The sequence below is a fragment of the Fukomys damarensis genome, unplaced genomic scaffold, assembly GCF_012274545.1.
Source record: "Fukomys damarensis isolate Sample0158 unplaced genomic scaffold, DMR_v1.0_HiC HiC_scaffold_95, whole genome shotgun sequence".
NCBI lineage: Eukaryota > Metazoa > Chordata > Mammalia > Rodentia > Bathyergidae > Fukomys > Fukomys damarensis.
The window spans coordinates 17,527-22,455 of NW_022901007.1; the positions used below are offsets into that span (position 1 = coordinate 17,527).

The following is a 4,929-nucleotide window of genomic DNA, read 5'->3' on the forward strand; positions in this document are numbered from 1 at the left end:
CCAGTGCTCTTCACAAGTTCTCCGTGTTCTATGCGAGTCAAAAGAGGGGGAATTCAGGCTCACTCCAAGACTCTCTCTGGGATCTTGGTGTGTTATTTGCTATCCTTGGCAAGGTGGGTGTACTGCATGGCTAGTCCCTGCTCATTTCCCCATCAGTTGTAATCTGAAGGGACGTCAGACTGATGAACTCATGAACCATCCCATTGCAGGTGGTTGGCCTCAAGCTGGGGTTTGTTTGAGCCCATGGCAGCATCAGTGACACCCAAAAGGTCGGCAGGAGGTATCCATGGATGTCCTGCAGCTCATCTTTTGGCTGGGTGGCTAACGAGTGAAGTGCTTCACACACAATTGTATGAGTGAGGGCTCCATGAGCTCCTCAACCATGCTAGGGCTTTTGAGGGAGGCAGGGAGGGTGAAGGAAGACTGAGATATCAGAAACTCGTGGGTCACCTGGGGGCCTTTTGCCTACTGAGTTCCTGGGGGTCTCAATGAATGGCAATGCCCTGCTCACTTTTCAACCGTGTTCTGTTCCGAGTGATGTTTTCTCTGTGATTCTATAACCATTCCTTTTCAGAGGGCTGTATGCAGTCTGTGGAGAGCAGGAGTGCCCTGCCTGACTATTGTTCGTCCAGACTCTCCCTGATGGACCCTAGCCTGACAGTGACCTTAGATCATGCTAGCCGGCACCTCAACGTCGCACTGCAAGGAGAGCGACACCAGGTGGTTCTCACAGTGCATCCAAGAGGCACTGAATGTTACACTGGATTACAGCCGTGTGAGTGCAGTTTTCATAGTGGCAAAATGCACCTCAACTATCCTGTGCTCAAAATCCAGAGGCCTGTCAGTCTCACACTGTGATGAGGAGCTCCTCAAGTTGCTCATGCCTGCAGTTCATTAGGAGTGGGACATGTGGGCCACTTTATGTAGATCCCAGTGTTTCAAATCATTGATTTGGGGAGGAGGGGAGGTTCAGTGCAAGGCTCTCCAACTAACTTCGTGGCCCTGGCTCATGGCTGTGGCAAGTTCCAGCTCAGTACGTATTGTTCCATGACTCTCCAGACCTCTGCAGTATTGTTTCTGGGAGTGGGTGTGCCCTAAATTCAGAAACAGTCTGATAATTTTATGTATGAAACTCACACCTGTGTAAACTTGGGCTCTGTAAGGAAAGATCGTGTTGGGCTCAGCCGGGTATCTCATTGTGTTTGAGATGCCTTCAGTTGTTCCAGGTGTGCTCCCCTGTCCTGGAATGTGCAGTGAAATCTCGGTAGACAACCTCAGTCACTTGTGTGAGAGTTGTGGTCTTTGTGCCATGGCTAGAAAATCGGACTGTGCTGCTAGTTGGAGGCTTGTGTGATGTGAAGGCATAAGCAAGATGCAGCCGGAGCCATTGGGTTTTATTGAAGATCCAACTTTGGAGAAGTTCCATCCGCAAGTTCTGTAACCAACCAGAGCAGGACACTATTTCCCACGTGAGAGACCCACCCCACAGGTAGCCTTGTCTTGCTCAGGTGGCCCTGCTTCCCTAGTGGGTGGTTGTACATCCCAACCTGAATAGTCACTTGCCCAATAGAAACATCCACATGTCTTAGCATGTGGGTGTTCTGGGAATGTTTTTTTCATCGTGGTTATTGGTGCATTTTAGGTATAATGTACAGTGACATTCATTGTTGGCATGTCGCAACTTTACATGTCAGGTCTTGGTTTTCCTTTTTGTCCCGTGTCCCTTCTCTCCCTTCACTCTCTACTACCCTCCTTATTTAAAAATTTTTAATTACCATTTTCTCATTTTCTCCTATTATTTTCTTCCCCTTATTACCATTTGCCTCCACTTCCCCCTCTCCTACACCTGAAGCCAGATTCTTCCTATTTCACATTGTCAATGATTTCATTAGAATCTAATGCACTATTGTAGTTTATTCACACCAGAGAAACTATTCGGTCTTTACACATGTTTGACTTACTTGTTTCACTTTGGAGGATATCATATTCAGACACATATAGCAGTGATAGCCCATGCAGTTTATGTTACTTGTGTTTAATCCACCCATTGAGCCAAGGCCATTCTTCTGTTAAATTGGTCTTCCCATCTCGATGTCCTCCTGAGATGGATGCGACTGAAATTTTGAGGGAGTAAATACACATTGAGTATTTTTTGAGAGGCCTAAAATTACAGTCAATGAGGCAAATTTGGAAGCCTGAGATATAAATTCTGTTTTCTCAGAGGCTGGTAGAGTATCAAAGTGCACTGTGAGTGTCAGGTCCACGACAGTGCTCAGCTGTCATAATTTCAGGCAGTTGGCTGGTCGGATCATTTCCATGGTTCCTGGGTAGAGCTGGATTGTGGTAACCATGGAGACTAGTGGGATCCATGGAGACAGCAGTAGAATGCTAAGGCCTCAGTCTCATTCCCTTCCATTTAGGCCTATCTTCTGGCTCTTGTTGAATGATGCAAGTGAGAGGACTTTCTGAGGACACTGAGGAATTTTGACTCTCATTCCTGGTGGCCTGGGGTACAGAGCCTCAATGATCTTCCTGAACAGATCCCAGAAGTCAGAAAGCACGTGAGTGAACATTCTGCCTTTCACTTTTTGTATCATTTCAAGAAACATCCAGTGACAGTAGCAGCCAATGTGACTTGGTGCACGGTTTTGAATTATATCTCAGTTTGACTTAGCTAGTTCACAGGATTATCTGACTGTCATCACCCTCCATCTCCAAACTTTCTGGCCCCCCTTCTAAAGAGGCAACTCTGTGACCTCAAAGACCCTCGCAAGTATCCTTAGTGACACTGGGAAAACTTTGATCCCGATAGTTTCTGTTGTTGACAATCCAAAGATGGCAGGAATGGCATCCTATGGGACCAGTCCTTGTCTGCCCAGGGTGTCCTTCACTCTGGAGAAAAATGTTCCTTCTCAGTCCCTGTTTAAGCCCGTGACACCGGCCAATGCTTCCTATGGTTCAATATCTTGGGAAGAATTTTCTATAGTCTCTGAAACAGTGCTCCTTTTCCTCCTTCCCATTTCTCAGGGATGCCCCTTCCAGGAATGGCATCCTATGGGACCAGTCCTTGTCTGCCCAGGGTGTCCTTCACTCTGGAGAAAAATGTTCCTTCTCAGTCCCTGTTTAAGCCCGTGACACCGGCCAATGCTTCCTATGGTTCAATATCTTGGGAAGAATTTTCTATAGTCTCTGAAACAGTGCTCCTTTTCCTCCTTCCCATTTCTCAGGGATGCCCCTTCCTGGGTACCTATATTTTTCCTAGTCACGAAGCTCACACTGTGGGCTCCGTCCATTCCTTAGATCTCTCTTCCAAATTCCCCAGATGTTTCCTAGGTGACAGCATGGTATTCACTCTTGCAATCCCACTGTGGTGGCCCATGTGCCCACTCAGCCACTGCAGGAACAGGTGCTCATGAAACTCTCATTCTTTCCTCACATCCACAAGTCCCTATGACCCTGGCTGCCTCCTTTTCACATGCACTCTCCTCATTTTCCTGCTTCTTCCTTACATGGCATTCCACAGTACTATACTTCACCTCCCATGCCTCCCATTTCCCGGCTGGCCATTCCACAGAAGATGACAACCATCAATTACCAATGTTGAAATGAATGGTGGATTTAGCCAAATTGGGATTCCTGTGCCTCATTGTTCTTCCACATGTTTTGGAAGCGCAGTTTAAATGGCAGTGGAAGGAAAGAACGTGTTGGGATCAGCCTGGGATCTAATTGTGTTTGAGATGCCTTCAGTTGTTCCAGGTTTATTCCCCTGCCCTGGAGTGTGTAGTGAAATCTCGATACACATGTCCAGGCACTTGTCTGAGGGTTGTGTTCTTGTGCCATGGCTAGAAAATAGGACTGCGCTGCTAGTTGGAGGCTTGTGTGATGTGAAGGCATAAGCGAGATGCAGCCGAGGCCATTGGGCTTTATTGAAACTTCAATTTTGGAGGAGGTCTGTCTGCAAGTTCTGTAACCAACCTCACCAGGACACTATTTCCCACGTGAGTGACCCACCCCAGAGATAGCCTTGTCTTCCTCAGGTGGCCCTGCTGCCCCAATGGGTGGTTGTACTTCCCAACCTGAATGGTCACTTGCCCAAGAGCAACAGCCACATGCCTTTGCATGTTGGTGTTCTGGGAATTTTTTTTTCATCGATTTTATCGGTGCACTTTAGGTATAATGTACAGGTACATTCATTGTTGGCATCTCGCACCTTTACATGTCAGGTTTGCTTTTACTTTTTGACCCGTGTCCTTTCTGTCCCTTCACTCTCTACAACCCTCCTTATTTACAATTTTTTTTAATTTCCATGTTCTCATTTCCTCCTATTTTTTCCTTCCCCTTACTACCTTTCGCCTACACTTCCCCCTCTCCTATACCTGAAGACCTTTTCTTCCTATTTGACATTGTCAATGATTTCATTAGCATCTAATGCACTATTGTAGTTTATTCACACCAGAGAAACTATTCGGTCTTTACACATGTTTGACTTATTTATTTCCCTTTTGAGGATATCATATTCAATCACATATAGCAGTGATAGCCCAGGCAGTCTATGTTACTTGTGTTTAATCCACCCATTGAGCCAAGGCCATTCTTCTGTTAAATTGGGCTTCCCATCTCACTGTCCTCCTGAGATGGATGCTCCTGAAATTTTGAGGGGGTAAATACACATTGAGCATATTTTGAGAGGCCTAAGATTACAGTCAATGAGGCAAAATTGGAAGGCTGAGAAATAAATTCAATTTTCTCAGAGGCTGGCAGAAAATCAAAGTGCACTGTGAGGGTCAGGTCCATGACAGTGTTCAGCTGTCATAATGCCAGGAAGTTGGCAGCTCAGATCGTATCCATGGTTCCCGGGGAGAGGTGGATTGTGGTAACCTTGGAGACTATTGGGAAAGATAGAGACAGCAGTAGAACGCTAAGGACTCA

At 46.4% G+C, this 4,929-nt stretch overlaps 1 long non-coding RNA gene across 1 annotated transcript; it reads left to right on the forward strand.

Annotated features, from left to right (window-relative positions):
- The first annotated feature begins 516 nt into the window (after positions 1-516).
- Positions 517-3,992, forward strand: LOC117284914. Its single transcript, XR_004515962.1, has 3 exons — positions 517-775; positions 2,421-2,561; positions 3,847-3,992. It is a non-coding gene; the product is annotated as an uncharacterized LOC117284914 (long non-coding RNA).
- The last annotated feature ends 937 nt before the right edge of the window (positions 3,993-4,929 follow it).